We start from the raw sequence: 25,219 nt of genomic DNA, 5'->3' as shown, positions 1-25,219 counted from the left end.
CTGGAGCCTGCTTCCAATTCTGTGTCTCCCTCTCTCTCTGCCCCTCCCCCGTTCATGCTCTGTCTCTCTCTGTCTCAGAAATGAATAAAACATTAAAAAAAAAAATTAAAAAAAAAAAAAAAAAGGAAAGGGAGATGACCCAAATAGATAAAATCATGAATGAAAATGGAATTATTACAACCAATCCCTCAAAAATACAAGCAATTATCAGGGAATACTATGAAAAATTATATGCCAACAAACTGGACAACCTGGAAGAAATGGACAAATTCCTAAACACCCACACACTTCCCAAACTCAAACAGGAAGAAATAGAAAGCTTGAAAAGACCCATAACCAGCAAAGAAATTGAATCACTTATCAAAAATCTCCCAACAAATAAGAGTTTCATCCAGGACCAGATGGCTTCCCAGGGGTATTCTACCAGACATTTAAAGCAAAGATAACACCTATCCTTCTCAAGCTATTCCAAAAAATAGAAAGGGAAGGAAAACTTCCAGACTCATTCTATGAAGCAAGCATTACTTTGATTCCCAAACCAGACAGAGACCCAGTAAAAAAAAAAACTACAGGCCAATATCCCTGATGAATATGGATGCAAAAATTCTCAAGAAGATACTAGCAAATCGAATTCAACAGCATATAAAAAGAATTATTCACCATGATCAAGTGGGATTCTTTCCTGGGCTGCAGGGCTGGTTCAACATTCGCAAATCAATCAATATGATACATCACATTAATAAAAGAAAAGATAAGAACCATATGATCCTGTCAATCGATGCAGAAAAAGCATTTGACAAAATTCAGCATCATTTCTTAATAAAAACCCTCGAGAAAGTCAGGATAGAAGGAACATACTTAAACATCAAAAAAGCCATTTATGAAAAGCCCACAGCTAACATCATCCTCAATGGGGAAAAACTGAGAGCTTTCTCCCTGAGATCAGGAACATGACAGGGATGTCTACTCTCACCGCTGTTGTTTCGCATAGTGTTGCAAGAGCTAGCATCAGCAATCAGACAACAAAAGGAAATCAAAGGCATCAAAATTGGCAAAGATGAAGTTAAGCTTTCACTTTTTGCAGATGACATGATATTATACATGGAAAATCCGATACTCCACCAAAAGTCTGCTAGAACTGATACATGAATTCAGCAAAGTCGCAGGATACAAAATCAATGTGCATCAATCAGTTGCATTTTTATACACTAATAATGAAGCAACAGAAAGACAAATAAAGAAACTGATGCCATTCACAATTGCACCAAGAGGCACAAAATGCCTAGGAATAAACCTAACCAAAGATGTAAAAGATCTGTATACTGAAAACTACAGAAAGCTTATGAAGGAAATTGAAAAAGATATAAAGAAATGGAAAAACATTCCGTGCTCATGGATTGGAAGAATAAATATTGTTAAAATATCAACACTACCCAGAGCTATCTACACATTCAATGCAATCCCAATCAAAATTGCACCAGCATTCTTCTGGAAGCTAGAACAAGCAATCCTAAAATTTGTATGGAACTACAAAAGGCCCCGAATAGCCAAAGTAATTTTGAAGAAGACCAAAGCAGGAGGCATCACAATCCCAGACTTTAGCCTCTACTACAAAGCTGTAATCATCAAGACAGCATGATATTGGCACAAAAACAGACACATAGACCAATGGAGTAGAATAGAAACCCCAGAACTAGACCCAAAAAAGTATGGCCAACTAATCTTTGACAAAGCAGGAAAGAATATCCAATGGAAAAAAGACAGTCTCTTTAACAAATGGTGCTGGGAGAACTGGACAGCAATATGCAGAAGGATGAAACTAGACCACTTTCTTACACCATTCACAAAAACAAACTCAAAATGGATAAAGGACCTGAATGTGAGACAGGAAGCCATCAAAACCCTAGAGGAGAAAGCAGGAAAAAACCTCTCTGACCTCAGCTGCAGCAATTTCTTATTTGACACATCCCCAAAGGCAAGGGAATTAAAAGCAAAAATGAACTATTGGGACCTCATGAAGATAAAAACCTTCTGCACAGCAAAGGAAACAATCAACAAAACTAAAAGGCAACCAACAGAATGGGAAAAGATATTTGAAAATGACATATCGGACAAAGGGCTAGTATCCAAAATCTATAAAGAGCTCACCAAACTCCACACCCGAAAAACAAATAATCCAGTGAAGAAATGGGCAGAAAACATGAATAGACATTTCTCTAAAGAAGACATCCAGATGGCCAACAGGCACATGAAAAGATGCTCAACGTCGGTCCTCATCAGGGAAATACAAACCAAAACCACACTCAGAATTCACCTTACGCCAGTCAGAGTGGCTAAAATGAACAAATCAGGAGACTATAGATGATGGCGAGGATGTGGAAAAACCTCAAAAAGTTAAAAATAGACCTACCCTATGACCCAGCAATAGCACTGCTGGGAATTTACCCAAGGGATACAGGAGTGCTGATGCATAGGGACACTTATACCCTAATGTTTATAGCAGCACTTTCAACAATAGCCAAATTATGGAAAGAGTCTAAATGTCCATCAACTGATGAATGTTTAAAGAAATTGTGGTTTATATACACAATGGAATACTACGTGGCAATGAGAAAGAATGAAGTATGGCCTTTTGTAGCAAAGTGGATGGAACTGGAGAGTGTTATGCTAAGTGAAATAAGTCATACAGAGAAAGACAGATACCATATGTTTTCACTCTTATGTGGATCCTGAGAAACTTAACAGAAGTTCATGTGGAGGGGAAGAAAAAAAAAAGAGGTTAGAGAGGGAGAGAGCCAAAGCATAAGAGACTCTTAAAAACTGAGAACAAACTAAGGGTTTATGGGGAGTGGGTGATGGGCATTGAGGAGGGTACCTTTTGGGATGAGCACTGGGTGTTGTATGGAAACCAATTTGACAATAAATTTCATTTAAAAAAGTTAGAAGATAAAGTGAAGAAGTCACCAAAAAAGAGACCTAAAATGCAAAGGGAAAGACAATCTCCCTGAAAAGATGAGAGACTTCCATCTCTTCAGCAGTTTCAGGAAGTAAGAAAGAAATGGAGAAACGAAAACAATCCAGTAAACCATTCGAGAAGACCAGCCTGGGAGCACTGGGGTGGCTTAGCCAGTTAAGTGTCCAACTCTTGGGTTTGGCTCAGGTCATGATCTCACGGTTCGTGAGTTCAAACCCTGCATCGGACTCCGCGCTGATAGTGTAGAGCATGCTTGGGATTCTCTCCCTTTCCCTCTCTCTCTACCCCTTTCTCTCTCTCTCTCTCAATCTCTGTCTCAAAATAAATAAATAAACTTAAAAATAAAAAAGGAGACTAGCCTGAAAAGCCTTTCCTGGATTATTCTGTTGCTCTCCAGGGGAGAGCTGGGTCTCCATGGTTCCTTTTGGGCGCCTTTATTCCAGTGATGTTGTCAAGAACAAGTTAGAGGAAGTGAGTGCAACATCCAGTCCCCATTTACTGGAGAGTTTGACAAAGAGAAGATTGTCCCTTTGAAGCCTGAAGGACCAACCCAGAAGGTTTGCGGCCATTCTGATCTGCTCAGAATCAACCTCGGTGTGTAACAACCTTCAGGAAACAGTTAGTAAATGGCTACTGACTTGAACTATTCCATGTTAATCCTACACTGTGTCTGCCTGAGAGTGGGTCTCAAGGGGTTGTTGTTTCTGGATAGTCCTTTCTGAGACTATATCTTTTTTTTTTTTTTTTTTTAATTTTTTTTTTTCAACGTTTATTTATTTTTGGGACAGAGAGAGACAAAGCATGAACGGGGGAGGGGCAGAGAGAGAGGGAGACACAGAATCGGAAACAGGCTCCAGGCTCCGAGCCATCAGCCCAGAGCCCGACGCGGGGCTCGAACTCACGGACCGCGAGATCGTGACCTGGCTGAAGTCGGACGCTCAACCGACTGCGCCACCCAGGCGCCCCTGAGACTATATCTTAAACAGAAAGAGATTTAGATTTAACACACATTTTAGGCATGGTGATAGTATTTTTCTAAATAAAAAAAGAAATTCTTCTACTTGTGGATAATTTTGTTTTCTGAATTGTAAATTTACTGTATGAAAAGTTTTACAAAGGTATACAAATTAAGTGACATTTAATTTGTTAAAAAGAATAAAATTAGATTGAATTGGATATGCTCCAGAAATTGTAGGGTACCTGCAGTAGCCTTAGGTTACAAGTGCAAATACATTTCATTATAATTTTGTTCTACAATCAGTGCAGCGTACATAAATAAACTGAGTAAAGCTAGATTGTGTGCTAAATATCACTTTCAATCAGTGGCACCTGAGGTCCTGTATCCTTTTGGAATCTTTTAGATGGTTGAACTTTTTAGAGATGGCTTCATCGTTTGGCATCTGCCTGTGAAGATTTAGGTCTTAAGTATAAACTTCCATAACATTGGACAAGGACAGGCTACACAGTCTCTTTCAGATACACTGAGAAAGGACCATTTGTAATCATGAATAATGGGGAAAATGATTTCTTTTGGGGGGAAATCTGAAAATTGAATACTTGTAAGACTATTGCTCAGAATAAAAGGTTTTCATTTTGTAATCTAATTATAAAAATGTGAATAAATTGGATAACTACAAGGCCACAATCTGTCAATTTAGAGCACTCCGACAGGACTGTATCTCAACTTGGTCTCTGACTTTCCTTTTTCTATTTGAATGTATACCTCACAATTAATCAGCCTGGGTCTTTCCCCACATTTATTTCATGTGGCAGTGTTTATTTGCGTTCTTGGATGTGAACTAGACTTGGGAAATTGAATCCAGTTTGGGCTATGGAGCCAAGCAGACCATATCTGCCTTGATTTTTGAGACTGTAATTTTGCCATTTCAGATGATTCTGTAGCTCAGAACACTCGGCAATTTTTCATTCATATGGCATCTTGGAGCTTTGGAAAGGAATCAAATGTTAGTATTTTCCCAATGAAATAGGATTTACTCCATTTTTCCTGTTCTACTTGTAGGTATAACTATAGTTGATTAGGCATGCCAATGCTGTTGTGAATGCAGAATTAGGTACACATTTTTTCAGCAAAAATTTGAGTGTCTGATTGCCATCCAGGTAGCTTTAAGTTTCTAAAAGTGACCCAGACTTCTGGCCTATCATCTCTTCCAAATCTCTCTACTTGCGCTTCCCGGCTTACCCTTTCATTTTAGATTCATTCTCTGTTTCTTTGGTGCTTGGGGAATCCTCCAACAATGGTAGCACCAACTGCTGAAGAGTGAAATGTTCAGTTTAACCATGGGATTTTATTTTGTTTAATACCAAATTACTTACTGAAGATGGTGTGGTAAGTGAAATGTAGTAAGGGTAGAAGAAACTACTATCTTCGCTAATAAACACAACTCATATTTAGGGGCGCCTGGATGGCTCAGTCATTAAAGTGTCAGACTTCAGTTCAGGTCATGATCTCGTGGTTCATGAGTTCTAGCCCCACATCAGGCTCTGTGCTGACAGCTCAGAGCCTGGAGCCTGCTTCAGATTCTGTCTCCTTCTCTCCCTGCCCCTCTTCCACTCGTGCTCTGTCTCTCTGTCTCTGTCAAAAATAAATAAAAACATTAAAAATTTTTTTAAACACAACTCATATTTAAAATTACTTTTAAAACACATGCTTTTCTGCAATCTTATACTGGCTTGCATTCTCTGAAGAGAATCTAATCATCCAATATGATGTATTTCCCTGATTTCTGTGGTAAATAAATAAATTTTATTTAAAATGCTACCTAATGTTTCTTATCCACTTAAAATGCCATTTTTTCCCCTTTATTTCTCCTCCTGAACTATTTTAAGACCTTACTATATGTAAACAACTAACTGGCACAATTTTTATCCTTGAGGAACTTACAAGGGAGTGTGGGTAACAGAGATGAATGAAAATAACTACATGACAATACAAACTGCTAACATTTATGGAGATCTTACTATGTCCTGGACATTATATGAGGATCACAGGGAATTTCATTTAATTCTCTGAATAACATTGCAGGCTAGGTTAATGTTGCTTTCACTATAACAGATGAGGAAATAGGTTCAGAGACTTTGGATTTTTGGCCTAGGTTGAAGAAACTACGTTTGCTGATTTCAAAGCAGAGGGATTTTTACACGATGACTCACAATCTCTCCAAACACAGAAATGTGGACCCAAGATGATATATATATCCTAAAAGTGATGCAGATCAAATGCACTGGGATGCAGAGAAGGGATATGGCAGGTGGGGAATGTGGGATCAGAATGGATTTGTGGAGTACCTTGGAATTAAACCGAGTCTTGAATGACATCAGGGTGTTGGGATAGGGTGTGTGGGGCGTGTGTGTGTGTGTGTGTGTGTGTGTGCGCGTCTGTGTCTGTGTGCATCTTGATTTGTAATTAACCTTGCTTAAAAATGGGAGCACATAATCAATGTGTGACTAACATTTCCAAAGAAAGTATTAACCACCAAATATTTCAGTGTAAAAACAATTCAGTATATTTCACAAACATTTTTTAAAAAGACTTGGAAAAGAGGTCCTTTGAGGTAATAATGAAAGATCTGAAGAGGGAGTCTTTACCTTGGTGAATAAAAGGTTAAGATTTGTTAACGTGTCAAGTTTAAATTGTCATCGTAACGGGAAAAGACAGTCTACCTCTCTACTTTTAGCTCTGTACACGTTCAGTAATAAATTTAAAAATGCATACTGGAGCTCAGAAGTTGATGTTAGCAAAAATCAATTTCATTCACTTTATGCAATTTTTTGAAAAATCAAAAAATTTTGGAAAAAAGATCCAGTTTATTTAAGTCCATAAGGCTTCATAAAGATTGGCTTTACTGTTTTGCTTTTGGAGGAAGAAAAGGGAAAGTATCTGGTTATAAGATACATATATAAAATATAATATATAAATATATAGTGTTAATTATAATAATTATTAACAGTATAATAATTTTAATAATAGAAAATTATATAACATAATTATAATACAATGTTAATTATAATAATATAAAATATACCTGAAAATTCATTTAATGATGTACTATAGAAAATAATAAAAAGGTTAATTTACTAACTAGGATATTTGCTTTAGTAACTCAATAGTGTTGTTTAATGACTTAAAAAGATCAGTACAACACAAAAGTAAAAAAACAGTGAATGATTTATATGTAATTTGGAAGCTTATGAATAATAAGAACTTGAGTAATAACCAGCTGTATCTTTTGCCAGAAGAGTAACCTGTGGTAAATTTTTAGTGTTGTATATTACCAGTATACACGAAATAGAATACAATAAAATAGTATAAAGAATTATATGTCCCTATCACCCAGTAATTGTTAACATCGTTGCCAACCTTGTTTCATTTACCCCACCCCTTTCATTTTTATTTTTGATAGAATCTTTTAAAAGAAATTTCAGACATCATGTTATTTCTCTCTAAATGATAACAACTGAGAGCTTTTATGTAGTCATAATACCATTATATTCTTAACAAAGTTAGTTAACTTTTTATCACCTAATACCTAGTCCATATACAAAATTTTCAACTGTTTTAAAAATGTCTTTTTTACAGTTGGTTCATTCAATGAGAGATTCAAACAAGGCCCAAGTAGCACAGTTTATTTGGTTTTGTCTTTTAGTCTCTAACAGATCCTCCTCCCTTTTTAATATTTCTTTAGAAGAAATAAGGTTATTTGTCCTTCGGAATAGTCCATATTTTGGATGTAGCTGTTTAATCAAATAACTTTTTTTTTAATGTTCATTTATTTTTGAGAGAGAGAGAGAGAGAGAGAGAGAGAGAGAGAGAGAGAGACCCCTAGTGGGGGAGGGGCACCGAGAGGGAGACAGAGAATCCAAAGTAGGCTCTGCATTGCATTATCAGTGCAAAGCCTGATGTGGGGCTTGAACTCATGAATCATGAAATCACGACCTAGCTGAAGTGAGATGCTTAACCAACTGAGCCACCCAGGCACCCCTCAAATAACTTCTTTACCTTCTACTTTCCACAAATGGTAGTAATATGTTTAGTTTATATTCAGGATAAGACGACTCATTTTAAAATTTCTTAGAAATGGCTTGCAATTGTCAGTATGTTATAGAATTATTTAGTGTCTCAGGTAAGTGAGTCTATAATTTTTACATACAGTAAAAATGAGGTATGTTTTAATATATAATAAAGTGGACAGATCCCAAGTATTCAAATTGGATGAGTTTTGACAATTCTACACTCTCATTTACCCATTATCCAAAACAAGACGTAGCACATTTTTGCCACCCCAGAAGGTTCCTTTATGCCCTTACCCAGTCATCTTCCCTTCCAGAGGCAACCATTCTCTGATTTTATTCAGCACACATCAGTTTTGCCTGTTCTTGGATTTTATATAAATGGCTTCTTTTTCTCAAGAAAACATTTTTAGGACTCATCCATATTTTCGCATGAACCAGTAATTCTTACCTTTTTTTTTTTTTTCTTTTCTGAATAGCATTCAGTTCTATAACTGTGCCTCAATTTTTTATCAATGCTGTTGAGGAACACCTGGATTGTGTACAGTTTTTGGCTACTATGAATATAGCTTCTCTAAAAATTCTTTTCTTTCAGCCTCATTGAAGGATAATTAACAAATGAAATTGTAAGATATTTAAAGTGTACAAATGTGATGATTTGATATACATTTATTTACATTGTGAAAGAATGCCCACTGTTGCATTAATTAGCACATTCATCACCTTATTCATTCATTCATTCATTCATTCATTCATTCAGTGAGAACGCTTAAGTTCTAGTCTCTTAGCTAATTTTAATTATACAATATAGTAAACATTCTTTTTGTGGGTATATACTTTCATCTCTCTTGCGTTAAAACCAACGTATGATCTCTAAGATATCCTTCTGGAACTTGAGAAATTTTTGCCTACTCTAAGATTGCAAAGATATTCTTCTGGAAGGTTTAAAGTTCTAGCTTTTATGTTTAGGTCGATAATCCATTTTGAATTAATTTTGGGATATGATGTGAAGGGTCCAGGGTCTTTTTTCTTCCAGATACTTGTATAGTCTTTCCAGCACCATTTGTTGAAAAAATACTGCTTTCCCCAAAGAATCTTGTGCCTTTGTTGAAAAATCAATTCTTGTTTTCATGTAAATCTATTTATATCTCCTTCTAATAATAAACTGTCATGATTAGGTTAGGTTTAGAGCAAGTCTTGAATTCAGAAGGTGGAAATTCTTCAACTTAGTCTTTTCAAGGTTGTTTTAACTAATTTGCATTCCCAAATAAGTTTTAGAATCACTGTGTCAATTCCTTCAAAAAGTGTTGCTGGTACTTTGTTACCCTTGTGGGACTATAGATCAATTTGGGGATAATGAATATTTAATAATATGAAGTCTCCCAATCAAGAATATAGTGTCTCTTTCCAGTTATTAAGATCTTTAAATTTATTAGCAATGCTTTACAGTTTTTAAGACAGAAATAATACATATATTTGGATAAATTTATTCCAAGGAATTTGATTTTTATGCCTTTATAAATGTATATTTTTTAAAATTTTGGTTTTCATTTTTTTTGGCTAGTATAGAGAAATACAATTGCTTTTTATATTTCAACCTTATGTCTTGCAATGCATTAAATTTACTCATTAGTTCTAATAGGATCCCCCTCCCTGCCATGAATTTCTTAGGGTTTTCTATGTATTTAACCATATCATCTTGGGGGAAAAAGAATTGTTTTCTTTTTATTATCTTTCCAATATCTATGCCTTTTGTTTATTTTTCTTGTTTTATTGCACTGACTAGAACTTTCAGTAAGAACAATGTTAAAATAGTGAGAATAGACATTGGGGAGAAAGTGGTCAATCTATTGCCATTAAATTTGATGATAAGTATATGTTTTTAATAGATGTCCTTTATTATATTGAGAAAATTCTCTTATTTTTAGTTTTCTGAGAATTTCATCATAAATAAGCATTAAATTTTGTTAAATGCTTTTTATGCACCTAAATGATTTCCCATCTTATTATGTTAATGTGATAAATTCTATTGGTTTTTGAGTATTAAATCAACTTTGCATTCCTGGTATATATGCCATTAATTATGGAATATATCACCCATTGTATATATCACTGGGTTTGGTTTATTAATGTTTCATTGAGGATTTTTTTTTAATTTTTTTTTTTCAACGTTTATTTATTTTTGGGACAGAGAGAGACAGAGCATGAACGGGGGAGGGGCAGAGAGAGAGAGAGAGAGGGAGACACAGAATCGGAAACAGGCTCCAGGCTCTGAGCCATCAGCCCAGAGCCCGACGCGGGGCTCGAACTCACGGACCGCGAGATCGTGACCTGGCTGAAGTCGGACGCTTAACCGACTGCGCCACCCAGGCGCCCCTCATTGAGGATTTTTATGTAGGTCCAAAAGTGATTTTTATCTGCAATTTTATTTCCTTAAAAAATTTTTTTTTGGGGCGCCTGGGTGGCGCAGTCGGTTAAGCGTCCGACTTCAGCCAGGTCACGATCTCGCGGTCCGTGAGTTCGAGCCCCGCGTCGGGCTCTGGGCTGATGGCTCAGAGCCTGGAGCCTGTTTCCGATTCTGTGTCTCCCTCTCTCTCTCTCTGCCCCTCCCCCGTTCATGCTCTGTCTCTCTCTGTCCCAAAAATAAATAAACGTTGAAAAAAAAAAATTTTTTTTTGTAATTTCCTGGTCAAGTTTGTAATTTGAGCTATTATGGCCCCATAAAATGAGTTGGGAAATGTTTCTTTCCTTCTCCTCTATTTTGTGAATAGTTTTGTGTAAGTTTGGCATTATTGCTTCTGAAATGTTTAGTAGAATTCGCCAGTTAGACCATATAGCCCTCAAATTTGTGTATGTGTGTGTGTGTGTGTGGTGTGTATAAAATTTTAATTCAGATTACTTCTCCTGTTTTATATAGGGCTTTTCAGATTTTCTATTTTTGTGTGCGTCAGTTTTCGTAAGTTGTATTTCTCAATGTATTTCCATTTCATCAATATTCAAAATATTGGCATATAATTGCTTAAGTATCCTCTTCTTTTTCTTTTAATGACTATAGACCATGTAGCACTATTGCCTTTTTCATTCTGGACACTAGCAATTTGCGTTTTTACTCTCTCTTTTTTTCTTGGCCAATCTTGCTAGGATTTTATAAAATGTATTAATCTCTTCAAAGAACTGACATTTAAGTTGTTTAGTTGGTGTGTTGTTTTATGTGTCCTATTTCATTAATTTCTGCTTTCTATTTTTTTTAAATAGAGGGAAGAAAATAAAAGCAGAGATTAATGAAATAGAAAACATAAAACAACACACCAACTAAACAACTTAAATGTTAGTTCAAATTAATTTGCTGTACTTTGCCCACTTTTCTGAAATAAAAGCTGAGATCATTTATTTTAAAGATTTCTTCTTTTTCTTTTTAACATTTCTTCTTTAATCAGGAATTCAAATCAATAAATTTCTCCCAAGCACTGACTTAGCTGCATCTTACAAATTTTTATCTATTTTATTTTCATAATTATTCAGTTTGAAATACTTTAAATTTTTTTCTAGTGGTTTATTCTTTATCTCATGGGTTATTTAGACATGCATACATTATTTTCCAAATAAGTTAAGATTTCCTACATATGATTTCTAATTTAATAATGTTGTAGTCAGAGAAATATTCTGTGTGATTTCATTTTCTTGACAGTTTTTAGATTTTTTTATGACCCTGCATATGATATGTTTTGGTTATCTCATGTGCATTTCCAACAAATTAGTTTCTCAGAGTTGTTGGATGGAATGTTCTATAAATGTTAATTTGTTCAGTTTCGTTGGTCGTATTGTTCAGAATTTCTATATTTTTACTTACTTTTCAATGTAGTTGTTTCTATTGGCCTAGCAATTATTGATAGATGGGTGTTAAAATCTCTAATTATCATTGTGGATTTGTGTACTTATCTTTTTGGTACTGTTCAATTTTTGGTTGATGTATTTTGAAGCTTTATCATTAAGTGCGTATGTGTCTAAAATTCTTACAGCTTTTTAATGAATTGGCCCTTTTATCATTTGAAAATATTTCTAAACTTGTCAATGTCTACTTTTTCTGATAGCTACAACAGTTTTTTCCACTATTTCAGTGTATATCTGTGCCTTTATTTATTTCCTCATTATATTTAAACTGTGTATCTTAATGATAAGTAGTTGGGCCTTACTTTCTTTTTAATAAAGTTCGTTCTGTTTCTTTTGTTTTTGTTTTTTGAGTTTTTTAATTAATTTTGAGGGAGAGAGAAAGAGAGCACACTTGTGTGTGGATGAGAGCAAAGGAAAAACAGAGAGAGACAGGGAGAGAGACAATACCAAGCAGCAGAATTCTATTTAATCTCCCTCCTATTCTCTGTGATTTTATATGTTTTCTTATGTCTTATCTTACATACATGGTTATTATTTTTGCTTTAAATTTTCAATAGTCTTAGGTTAAATATAAACACATATGTATATGCACATATTATATTTAAGTATACTGCATAGTATAAATATAAGAGAATTTTATATATATATTTAAATATATACTATATAAAAATATAATATGTATTATATAATGTATTTATATGAAATAATATATAGTAATGGATATAATTAATTATAGATAATAGAGCAATAGATACAAGATTCATTTCCCCTTCTAATATATATTATATATAATAATATATAATATGTATTTACACATATATGTAAAAATCTCTTAGATTTACCCACATAGTTACCCTTTTCGGTGATTTTTATTTTTTTTCCTTGTAGGTATAGGCTTCTATTTTGTATCATTTTCTTTAATGCTAAAAGTTTTCCTTTAGCATTTTGCATAGATTGCACTTATCAATATAAAACCTCTTGACCTTGTCTATTTGAAATATCTATTTTGCTTTTATTTCTGCAGAATATATTTGCTATATATAGCATTCTATTTCGACTTTCAGGACTTCAAAGATGTTATTCCATTGCCTTCTGCCTTTTTTTCCTGATGAGACGTCAGCCATTATTCTTATTATCTGTTCTCTTGAATATAAGTTGTCTTTTTTTTTTTTCTGGCTATTTTTAAGATTTTCTCCTTTTAGAGTAGTTTGACTATGTTATGCAGAGAATATATGGGTTGATATATTTCATTAATTTCAAAAAACTAGCAGCCATTATCTCTTTGAAATAATTCTTTGCCCCATTCTCTCTCTCTCTCTCTCTCTCTCTCTGTTCTGTTTCTGGAACTTAAATGACACATATATTAGATGATTTGAAATCATTCAATAAATCTGTGACTCCCTGTTCAGTTTAGATATTTTTTTTATTTTTCTATTTCTGTTTTATTTCTGTTGCTGTTTTCCAATTCAGTGATCTTTTCTTCTGCTGTGTCCGGTATGCTTTTATGTCCAGTAAGTGAATATTAAACTTCTTATATTGTGCTAGCATTTCTAATTAGATTTTAAAGATAGTTTTATATATCTTCTGAAAATTTCAATCTCTTCCTTCATCAACTTTCACTAGATATTATAACACATTTACCAGAATTATTTTAAAGTTCAGGATAGCTAAAGTCAATATCTGGGTTATCTGTCAGCTTGTTTCTGTCTTTTTCTTATTGGTCTCATTTTTCTACTTCTTCACATTTAAAAATTTTTATCCTATTTTAATCTATGCCAGTCTTTTGTGTCAATAACATTAGAAAGTACCAGCAAAGGGCTTTCCCCTTCTTCTGTCAGGTTGCTACGATCAGTGCTGAGTCAGTCTAATCTGCAGTTGAGCTGAACACAGGCTTTGTGATAGATTTAGTTAGATCCAATTTGCCACTGGCTTCAAATACTTAGAAGTAAGGATCAGCATTTTATTTTCAGTAGGGCTTGCGATATGAGCACTGGTAATTGTCTAGAGATACTTCTGAGTTTAAAAACTCAATTCCTAACTTTTTGAGTTACTGGGAGTCGTTTTTGGTCACTGATCAGGGATGTGGTTGTTGAGGTTTGGGGTGGCTGTGGCAATTTCTTAAAGTAAGACAACAATGAATTTGCTGCATCAATTGACTCTTCCTTTCATGAATGATTTCCCTGTGATGCTGTTTGATAGCATTTTACACACAGTAGAACTTCTTTCAAAATTAAACTCAATCCTTTCAAAACTTGCCACTCCTTCATAAACAAAGTTTATGTAATATTCTAAGCCTTTTGCTGTCATTTCAATAATCTTCACAGCATCTCCACCAGAAATAGACTTATCTCAAGAAACCACTTTCTTTGCTCATCCATAAGAAGCAACTCCTCATCCATTACAATTTTATCATGAGATTGCAGCCATTCAGTCACATCTTCAGGTTCCACTTCTGATTTTGGTTCTCTTGCTCTTTCCACCATATTTACACGTATTTCCTCCACTGAAGTCTTGAACTCCCCAAAGTCATCCATGACAGTTGGGAATCAACCTCTAAACTCTTGTTCACATTGATATTTTGCCCTCTTCTCATGAGTCACAAATGTTCTTAATGGCATCTAGAATGGTGAATACTTTCCAGGAGGTTTTCAATTTACTTTGCCCAATCCATCAGAGGAATCACTATCTATGGCAGATAGATATATGTATGTAGATAAATATATTTCTTAAATAACAAGACTTGAAGATAAAACTTGCTCCTTGATCCATGGGCTGCAGAATGGATATTGTGTTACCAGGCATGAGAACAACATTAATCTCACTGTGCATCTCCATCAGACCTCTTGAATGATCAGGTGCAGTGTCAATGAACAGTGATATTTTGAAAGCAATTTTTTTTCTTCTGAGCAATTATGCTCAACAGTGGGCTTAAAATATTCAGTAAACCATGTTGTAAACAGATGTGCTGTCATCCAGGCTTTGTTGTTGCATTTCTAGAGCACAGGCAGAATAGATATGACATAATCCTTAAGGATTATGAGTTTTGGAATAGTAAATGAACATTGGCTTCAATTTAAAGTCACCAGCTGCATTAGCCTCTAAAGAGAGTCAGCCTGTCCTTTGAAGCTTTGAGGCCAAAATAAGGCTGTTTTGTCTCTATTGAAAAGCTGTTGTTTAGGGTAGCTACTTCCATTAATGACCTTAGCTAGGCTAGGCTCTTCTGGATAACTTGCTGCAGCTTCTACATCAGCACTCGCTGCTCTACCTTGCACTTTATGTTACAGAGGTGGCTAACTCAACCTGTGAACCAACCTCTGCTTCCAACTTTTGTTCTGCCACTTCCCTACCTCTCTCAGCCTTCACAGACCTGAAGAGAGTTAGGGCCTTGCTCACGATTAGGCTTTGGCTTAAGGGAATGGCTTGATCTTCTATCCAGACCACTAAAACTCAAGTGAAAATCTGGCCATTTGGAGTACTCAGGCCCACTACAAGCCTGTATTGTTAACTTATCTTTGATTTTATGATGGCTCGAATGGTGATTGTTATCTTTCACAGATTTATTGTGATTATTGGGTTCAACGCCATAGAAAAGTCCTGATTAAGAATAACATGGCAGGGGGGAATGTGGGTGGCTCATCGATTAAGTGACCGATTTCAGCTCAGGTCATGATTTCATGGTTTGTGGGTTCAAGCCCTGCGCTGGGCTCTGTGCTGACAGCTTGGAGTGCAGAACCTGCTTCAGAGTTTGTGTCTCCCTGTCTGCCCCTTCTCCACTCATGCTCTCTATCTCTCTCAAAAATAAATAAAGGTTAAAAAATTTTTTTTAAAAAAGAATAGCATGGCAGGAACTCAATAAATAAATTGTTCATTCAACTTCATTTTTTCTTCATTGTATCAAATTAGAAGAATGAGATCAGAAAATTAGAACTGTAAACGTACAATGTCAACAGTGTCAAAGTTGAGAGTTTCCTTTTGAAGCACTTGCCAACTATTGTTTGTGGCCTTTACCTTGATGGAACTGAGGTTTATCTTACAGATACTCAACCATGTGAAAGTTCCCAGAGTTATATGCTGTATGATTGGCTTCCTGTTGTTTTGTCTTCTCTCCTGAAAATTCTTGCATCCTGGTTCAGACCTAACATCCCTACATGGTGGAACTATGTCTAAGGCTACATTTCTCTAACCTCTACTTTTTTCCATGGTAATTGGCCCCAGAAGAAATAAGATCTTGTGTTATCGTCAGAGTAACTTTGCAATGGCTGACAGAGTGATATCAGAACTCCATAGACAAATCTTCCTTTCGTGGGCAGTTTTACCCCTAATGAGTATCTACTCAGTACAATTAGTCATTTCAGTACCCTATATTTTAGAACTATTCATATGTTGGTTTATAAATAGCCGGCATAGAAAAGTGGTTTTGGTTTAATAATGCCCTCTATTTTTGATGACACTAAGTACCCTGTTATTCCTAGGAAAATAAATAATAATATACCTCTTACAAAATGCTAATCCCAGTCCATTATTATTAGTTCATTCAATGGGATAGGGTTGAGACAACGTGACACTTAAGTAAAAGCATGAGTGGTAATTATACTTTAAGATGTCCCATAATTAAAATAAAACCTTTATAAAAGAGAACATTTTCCATAGTTAGTTTACAACGTCTCTTGCAAGTTTTTCACTATGTCCATTTTTGCATCTCAAGTAATAAAAGCTATGGGACAATATTGTGTATCATCAATGCCTAACCACAATTACAATTGACATGTTGCTTTTACTTTCCTTCTTTATAAAAAAAAGTCCATGTACGGGAGCACAGCACTTGGGGCTACTGATACATCGTGATGGGCGGGCTGCAGAACACAGATATGGCAATCTGCTTGGCTGACTTTTGCTACACACTGGGGATCATGGACTAGGTCTCAGCAGGTTGAGAGCTGTGCATCCATGCACTGCAGAGTGCTCTGATTACAGCAGGTAGGTGGCTTGAGTGACGGAGAACTTCAGAGAGGTGGGAGTCCAACATAAAGTGATGTGTGATTTACTGGAGTTTGTGGGGACACACGCTATAATTGTATGCTTGGTATAATGTCTGATTGTTGTGTCTTTCATACCCTTGGGAGGTCAGTCCCCCATGTAAGTGATAACCCACTGGAGCTTTTGTTGTGAGCGCAATTGAAACATCTGAAATGAATAGCAACTGATTAATTGAAGCCGGTTACATTTTTGGAAAACAAATCAAAGTGATTTGCATGAATCACAATTTGTTACATAATACATTTTGAGGGCACAAATTACCTTTTTAAAGCCTAAGACACATATATACCCACTGGCACGAACAGAAATATAATAAACTGGGCTATAACCACATAATTCACATTGAATACTGGATGCCAAACCTTATGTGAAACAAATGATTTTCCAATAAACTACTCAGGCAGAGCCATATCTGTTCTAAAATTTCAATTGACTATTATTTATACTACCAATAATTCTTCACAATTGTTAACCATGGGACGATGGAACAATTTGTTTTACATATTAGTTTGGGGGGTTTGTGTATTCCCAAGTTGGGAACTGATTTGTAGTCATGTCCCAGAAGATATGGTAAATAAATAGGAAGTCGGAGAGAAGTACTTGGATGGAGGAAACTTCTAGAGTGAAATCATTTCCTTTTTCTAGTTTCGAATAAAAACTGTAGTAAAAATAGTGTTGTCAGCATTAAAGGCAAATATCATCATAATATGTTTTCCTGAATTTAATATTTGCAGTATATTGTAAGAACAGTTTTCTTTAATATCTTTCTTAGACTTATCTGTGTCATTCGCATTATTAAAAGCTAGACTATGCAAATATTAATAAAAATAAAAACTGAATTTCAACCCTTATCAGTAACCACTTTTATTTAGCATATATGTGTATGTGTGTATATATGTACACACAGCACACACATATACACACACATACACATATATATGAAATATTCTTAGGAAAATATATAAAATACACAAAAACATATACAAAATGGGACTGTACCATATATGTCACTTTATAATCTGCTTTTAAAAAATTTTTTATTTTAGAGAGAGAGAGAGCACACGGAGCAGGGAGAAAGGCAGAGGCAGAGGCAGAGACAGAATCTTAAGTAGTCTCCACACTCAGCACAGAGCTCAACACAGGACTTGATCCCATGACCCTGGGATCAAGACCTAAGCTGAAATCAAGAGTTAGACACTCAACTGACTGAGCGACCCAGGCACCCCAATCTGCTTTTTTTATACAATAAAGACACCAAACATTTTTCTGTCAATGAATCTATATCTATACCATCATGGAATATAATTTACTTAACCAAACACTTAACATCATAAATTCGTTTTACTATAATAAGCAAAATATCAAAGAACATCCAGATACATAAATCTAAATACACTTGTTTGATGATTTTGTTGACATCAATTCCTAGATGTGGAATTATGGAATCAGAATGTTATGTAGATTTTGAATGCTTTGGCTCATATTGTAAAATCACCTCTCAATAAACATGTATTAGAAGTTGCGGTATACACACACACACACACACACACACACACACACACACACTGGTATAGTATTCAGCCATAAAAAACAATAAAGTTTTGCCATTTGCAACAACAACATGGATGGAATGAGAGAGTATAATGCTAAGTGAAATAAACCAGAAAAAGACCTATACCATATGATTTCACTCATATGTGGAATTTAAGAAACAAAACAGATGAACATAGAAGGAAAAAAGAGAGAGGCCAACCAAGAAACAGACTCTTAACTATACAGAACAAACCGAGGGCTGCTGGAGGGGAAATGAGTGAGGGGATGAGTTAAATGGTTGATGGGTATTAAGGAGGGCACTTGTGATAAGCACTGGGTGTTGTATGTCAGTGATTAATCACTAAACCCTACACCTGGAACAAATATTACACTGTATGTTAACTAACTCAATTTTAAATAAAAACTTGGAAGAAAAAAAAAGAAATGATTCTTCGGTTTTCTTGTCTAATGACTCCTAACTGCAAATGTAAATATCCTTTAACATACGTAGGTCCCTTTCTTACTTTTCTCCCCCCACCTCTTTTTTTCCTTTCATTTATCCATTTCTTTAGAAAAATGAAGAGCAAAGCATCTTTTTGTTTTTCTTAAGTGCAAAAGCTTCCTTCATTTAACAGAAATTTACTAAATTTACTGATAAATTTAAATAATTTCTAACCTTTGCATTAATCCACCTCCAGAAGAAAGGACCACTCACCTTCAGAATTTGGGGATTCCATGTTGTCATTTCTATGCCTGTCATTTTGCTCCTGTTAGTGTCCATTAAGAACATTTTCCTAGGGAAAGTCAATGGATAGGCTGTAAATGATATTTCATTTTTTTCAGAAGGAAATGCATTTACTGTAAACATCCCAAATCTAGTTTTTGTCTACAGAGGCCACCAATTACTAATAAGTTGAGAATAGAATGATCCATAGTCTTGTCCTCAATTCACTAGTTCTTATTAATTATAGGTGCATCACCAGAACAGCAGCATGTATTCCAAAAGATATTTGTTTGACCATCACTCAAACTTTTAATCTCTATTTTTAAATGCATTTGATCCATTTTTGACAAAGATATATATTTTTAAATTTACTGAATTAAGAGATTTGAAAGGAAACCAAAATATTCCAACAAAAATACTTTCCTTAAGTGAAAGTTAGAATTTGGGGAATTTCTGACTAATAAAAATATTAGAAAGTCAGAGATATCCCCCCTCAAAAGTGGCTACATAATATGAGCTAGAAAAAGCACATTGATAAGTTCCTGCCTTTTTCCTTCTTTCTTGATTATTTTTTAATTTTAATTTCTATACATTATTATAGTTTCAGGTGTACAATATAGTGATTCAAAATTTCCATACAACACTCAGTGTTCATCGCAACAAGTACATTCTTTAATCCCTATCACCTCTTTCATCCATTCCCCCCACCCACCTCTCCTCTGGTAATCATTAGTTTGTCCTGTATAATTAAGAGTCTGTTTCTTGGTTTCTCTCTCTCTCTCTTTTCCCCTTAGCTCCTTTGTTTTGTTTCTTAAATTCCACATATTAGTGAAATCATATGGTATTTGCCTTTCTCTGACTGACTTATTTCACTATTATACTCTAGCTCCATCTATGTTGTTGCAAATGACAAGACTTCATGCTTTTTTTTATGGCTGAATACTCTTCCATTGTATATACATACTACGTCTTCTTTATCCATTCACCAATCTATGGAGACTTGGGCTGCTTTCATATCCTGGCTAGTGTAAATAACGATGCTATAAATATAAGTGTGCATGTATCCTTTTGAATTAGTGTTGTTGTGTTTTCTTTAGTTATTTTAATACCATGATATTTCATGATAGGCATAGTAGCATCGATGATTTTTTTTTGGCATTGATGCTTTTTTTTTTTTTAACGTTTTATTTATTTTTGAGACAGAGAGAGACAGAGCATGAACGGGGGAGGGGCAGAGAGAGAGGGAGACACAGAATCGGAAGCAGGCTCCAGGCTCTGAGCCATCAGCCCAGAGCCTGACGCGGGGCTCGAACTCACGGACCGTGAGATCGTGACCTGAGCTGAAGTCGGCCGCTTAACCGACTGAGCCACCCAGGCGCCCCTATGCTTTTTAATGAGGATTTAAAGGTTTTTATGCATGTAATTCTAATATATAATCATTATCATTGGTAATATTTTTTTCTAGCCAAATGTCTTTCCAATGTAATGATGTAAACACCATTAGGTATATGTAATGTGTAAACACATTAGGAAAATAAGTTTCATTGAATTAGGGTAACTCAAGGCAAAATTGTGAACTAAGTGGGATTTATCCTAAGTATTTTCTTTCCTTCTCTTTCTTTCTTTCTTTCTTTCTTTCTTCCTTCCTTTCTTTCTTCTTTCTTTCTTTCTTTCTTTCTTTCTTTCTTTCTTTCTTTCCCTCTTTGTTTCCTTTTTTTTTAAAAAAAAAAAAAAAGAGAAAGAGAAAGAGAGAATGAGCAGGGGAGGGGCAGAGAAAGAGGGAGAGAGAGAATCTTAAGCAAACTCCATGCCCAGTGTGGATGCTGCCACGGTGTTTCGATCTCACCACTGTGAGATCATGAACTGAGCTGAAATCAAGAGTTGGATGCTTAACCAACTGAGCCACCCAGGTGCCCCTATCCTAGGTATTTTCTTAACTCCAATTTTTCTCATTTGAAAAATTATTGAATGTACATAATATTCTAATCATTGTGATAGGAGTAAAAGAATAAGGTATTTCTCTAATCTTAAACAGTTCTCAGTTACCCAGGAAAAGTGAAAGAAAAGTGGCCTGGGTTAAAGAGACCTCTGTAAGGACAGAACTTGTGCAGAGATGGAATGCAGGGAAGAAAATGAATTTCAAGGATTCTGCTGGAATTCTTTATTCTTTTCACTGAATCTACTAACTCCAGGGACACAAGTCCATGTAGGTTCCCCTTTCATGGTGGATGAGGATCAGGACCTTACCATTTTCTTCTCCCTCTTCACAAGAAGTCTCTCCATTGTGGAAGGACACTAACACCTTTGTGTGAATATTTGACATTGGCTTAGAAGATACTGTACATGCTATCTTTCCTCTTCCCAAAGAGGCAGTGCACGATGGAACAAATCTTTAACGGCAGAATTTCAGGCAACAGCAGCAACAACTTGTTCTGGAGATGTTTTGGGATCTTTCAAACTGTTCAGCATAGACAGCCATTTATTCTGGCCACAAATAAGCTTCACTGTAATTTCTAAATGAAATCATCTTAATAGAAAGCTTTTTTGAAGGAAAAAAAAGATAATATCCAATTGTGAGTGATAACTATGCCATGTGCAAGAATTTATTGTAATATTATTTGGAAATCTCAGTACAACTACAGCCCTCCACTAGTTGTTTACCTTGCTAAGTACAGATAAAAACCACTGACTTTGGTGATTCTCTGGGTAATATATATCCTGAGACACACTTGTGACAGTCAAGACAATAGAGTAACAGCTGGAGTGATTTAAGGCTGGAGTTCCTGACCCATGAACTGTGGGCTGGCTGGCATGTGTCTTTCTTAACACACCTGTAAGTTAAGATGCTTGCTGTTGTAGGTCATAGGGTCTGGTGCCAACAGATCTCCCGGTCCTGGCTTAGGCTTGTTTTACACATTATTGGGAATTAAACTTGTTGGTACCAGTTCCATCTTTTCCATTAGATGCTCATTAATAAAACTCTAGATGCTCATTATTCATCACATCATAACATACTGGATGACAGTTAATTCACCTAAAGTTTTCACATTTGATAACTTCTTCATTCATGCTAATTGGGTTACTTGGAATTTTCCATCAATCATGGCATCTCATGTTTTGGCTCTTCTGAAAGAACCCATTTGTGAGACATATATTATACCCCAGACATACGCAAGCAAAATTAAGTGTAGCATCTAATTTCAACTATAATTCATGTCTGCTTTGATTGAATGGAGGGCACAACTTAGCCCCTCGACAGATTCTTTCTCAAAAGAGGAAAATAAGGCTAAGAGGCATTGCCTTTACCTGAGCCCACTTTACTCAAAACTCCATGGATTCATAGCAGCATGGGAAAAGATTTACATTCAAGGAGACTTTGAAGAAATATTTGCTGCAGGGAGCAGTGTGGGGAAAATGCTGAAGGTTCTGAGCATTTGGGGAACTGAGCTCTGATATGTTGCTTTAGGTAGCATTACGATTTTGTTCCTTGTGTTCCTCGTCTATAAGCCCCAACAGGTACAACTGATGTTCTCTTTGGATCACTCCAGCTCTTTAATATGATCAAAGTCTGTGGGTGGGAATTCTTGAGGTCTGAGGAAATGTGATGTTGATTTTCTCTACCTTGCTACAAATAGTTCCCCTTTCCATTCACCCACACTCTCCCTTTTAGAGAAACACTTTGCTCTTTTATTCAAAGCAACTGATTCCTCATTCTAACTTTCATCTGAAATTCATGCTCTGTGTCTTTTGTTGTGACGTTGTTGAAAAAACAAAACACGGTAGGCTTGAAAAAGTAAGAATGTTGGTGGTTTTCTTTTCTTTTTGCTTTTCTTCTATTTGCTATTATCAGCAATGCTTACAACTTTGATACAGCATATTCCAATAAAAGAGAAACTCAGCAGAGGACATAGGCTCAGGCCGTCTTTGTCCACGACGCATGGTGAGTCATCTTAGCACAATGTGATTGGCTTACAACTACAGCAGTGTCTGCTCACTGGGCCGAATCAGCAGTCATCCGACTGGTTTGGGTATCTTCAAGGTCAAGTAAATAAGCCATTCCTACAGCTCCAAATTTCTCCTTATGCCAACATGCTGCCAGGAGACTAAGTAGGTCACAATCGGACCAGATAATAATTCATTTCAGGTTTCCAGGTTGCTAAGAGCCCCAGCGGCTTTCCTATGTATGGCCCACATTCTCTTCAATCTTGCTCAGCTATTTCCCTTCTGAGGTCTTGCTCTCAGATCTGCATATATTTACATGTTTTAGCCTGTAAGCTTTTTAGCTACAAATTATATAAAATAGAGGTCAGCCCTCTGCCAATATAATTTTTTCCCCCCATTTGCTTACTCTAAAAAATAAATAAAAACATGAATGGGAAGAATAAAGAAGTGAAGTCTTTCTATAGAGGTCTTTTAACTCTGACAGCCAAGACCACTGTTGTTTTAATAAATACTACTATCCAGAGTGCTGCATTTTATCTCTGACTTCCAAGGTGCTTTGCTCCAAGCTGATGTTTTACCTACTGTAAATAGAGGGGAAATGGTACTCCTCAAAAGTTAAAAGACTTATGATCCCTCCCAGTGAGGCCGGATCTTAAGACAATTTATAGACTTGGAAAAAATCTTCCGGACAGTCTTAATTAAGTCACCAGTAGTATGTACTGGAATTTGGCCGTTCTCGGCTTAGTTTTGTTCGTAAAGTTGCGATTAGTAAAAAAATCATTGGGTCAGGCCTTTCCGCTTTGCAAGGTCATTGTGGTTCTTCACCCTGAAATCATATTTCTAGAATGAGTTTTTCTTTTGAACTTATGTTTGCTTTCATATTTTAATCTGTTTCTTAAGGGTTACTGCTATTTAATTTTCAACCTCCTTCAACATTTCTCAAACTTTCCAAGCACTTTTGGTTTTGTTTCCTTTTTAAAGCATTCTATCAAAATATTGTTCATGGGTTTGGGAATAAAGAAGAAATACTACTAATTTATAAATTTGGCAATATTCCATCTCTTATACTTATGTGCTGCTGGCCTAAATGACACATTCGTGTACATTAGAAGAAGCTCTTCTTTCCTTAAAACATTTTCTTATTTGTCAGAACATGAGTTCTCATAAGTAAAGGAATCTACAGTGACTATGAATGGTTCTCCCTGGAGGTGGTCAACGCACAGTCTGTACCCCTGTATGCAGGAGACGTGAAGAGTCTTTAACTTTACCTAAACATTGTTGCCCTAATCATTGCTGTATACTTTCACTGAGGGAATACCATCTTTATAGATAGACTCTGACTGCTGAAACTTGAAGCTGAACTGGAAGTTCAATGGAGATAGTGTTGCACCAATGATTAAAATGGTTGTTAGCTGTGGTAAGAAAAATGGCTCCTTCTCTTAGGATTGTAATGCAAAGCTCCTTCATCCACAGAACAACACCAGAGGCATGAAACCAATCTTTTCTGAAGAGATTGCCTCCAGAAAAAACAAAACTCTGATGTTAAACAGAGAAGTCTGTAACATAAATCATGCACTGTAGTGCATGATTATTGGGCACATTATAATCTGCGTATGTACAGTATTTTAAAATACATCTGATGATTAATAAATCATCTACGCGTAATGACATATGGATATCAGAAAAATGGTTCTCTGAGTGCTGTTAAAAACTGCAGAGTAGAATATTGGCGTGTTTCCAAGACTCGATTCACATGCTCTTTCCAAAACCTAAACAACAATGGATCAAATGTTTACCTGGATTAATGGTTTAAGGTAATTATTCTATTAATTCTCAGAAGACCATAATGCAAGTTAAAGATTATGATCTACATTTAATGCCATTTTAGCGATAGCCTATTAAATGTTCATCTTTTACTTTCTGAACAAAGTATACAAATGGAACCCCATTGCCTAGACTAGAGGGTAAAGTCCAAACTCTTTTGCAAGGCATGCAACAGAAGTTCCCTGGCCAAGTTTACTGTCTAGGCTTTTGTTGGTGTACGTGGATGGGTGAGGGGCTTGGACTCTTTCCTGAGTAGGGGCCTTCAG

At 35.7% G+C, this 25,219-nt stretch overlaps 1 long non-coding RNA gene across 1 annotated transcript in view; it reads right to left on the bottom strand.

Moving 5' to 3' along the window:
• LOC123583200 overlaps window positions 1–25,219 on the bottom strand; it is a 49,339-nt gene that overhangs the window by 5,905 nt on the left and 18,215 nt on the right. Inside the window, exons 5-6 of the long non-coding RNA XR_006704773.1 lie at window positions 23,850–23,955; window positions 19,179–19,257 (exon numbers count right to left, since the gene is read on the bottom strand). This is a non-coding gene — a long non-coding RNA (uncharacterized LOC123583200). The remainder of the gene's footprint in view (window positions 1–19,178; window positions 19,258–23,849; window positions 23,956–25,219) is intronic.

This window comes from Leopardus geoffroyi, chromosome B3 (genome assembly GCF_018350155.1).
Source record: "Leopardus geoffroyi isolate Oge1 chromosome B3, O.geoffroyi_Oge1_pat1.0, whole genome shotgun sequence".
Lineage (NCBI taxonomy): Eukaryota > Metazoa > Chordata > Mammalia > Carnivora > Felidae > Leopardus > Leopardus geoffroyi.
This window is presented reverse-complemented; position numbering and strand designations above follow the sequence as displayed.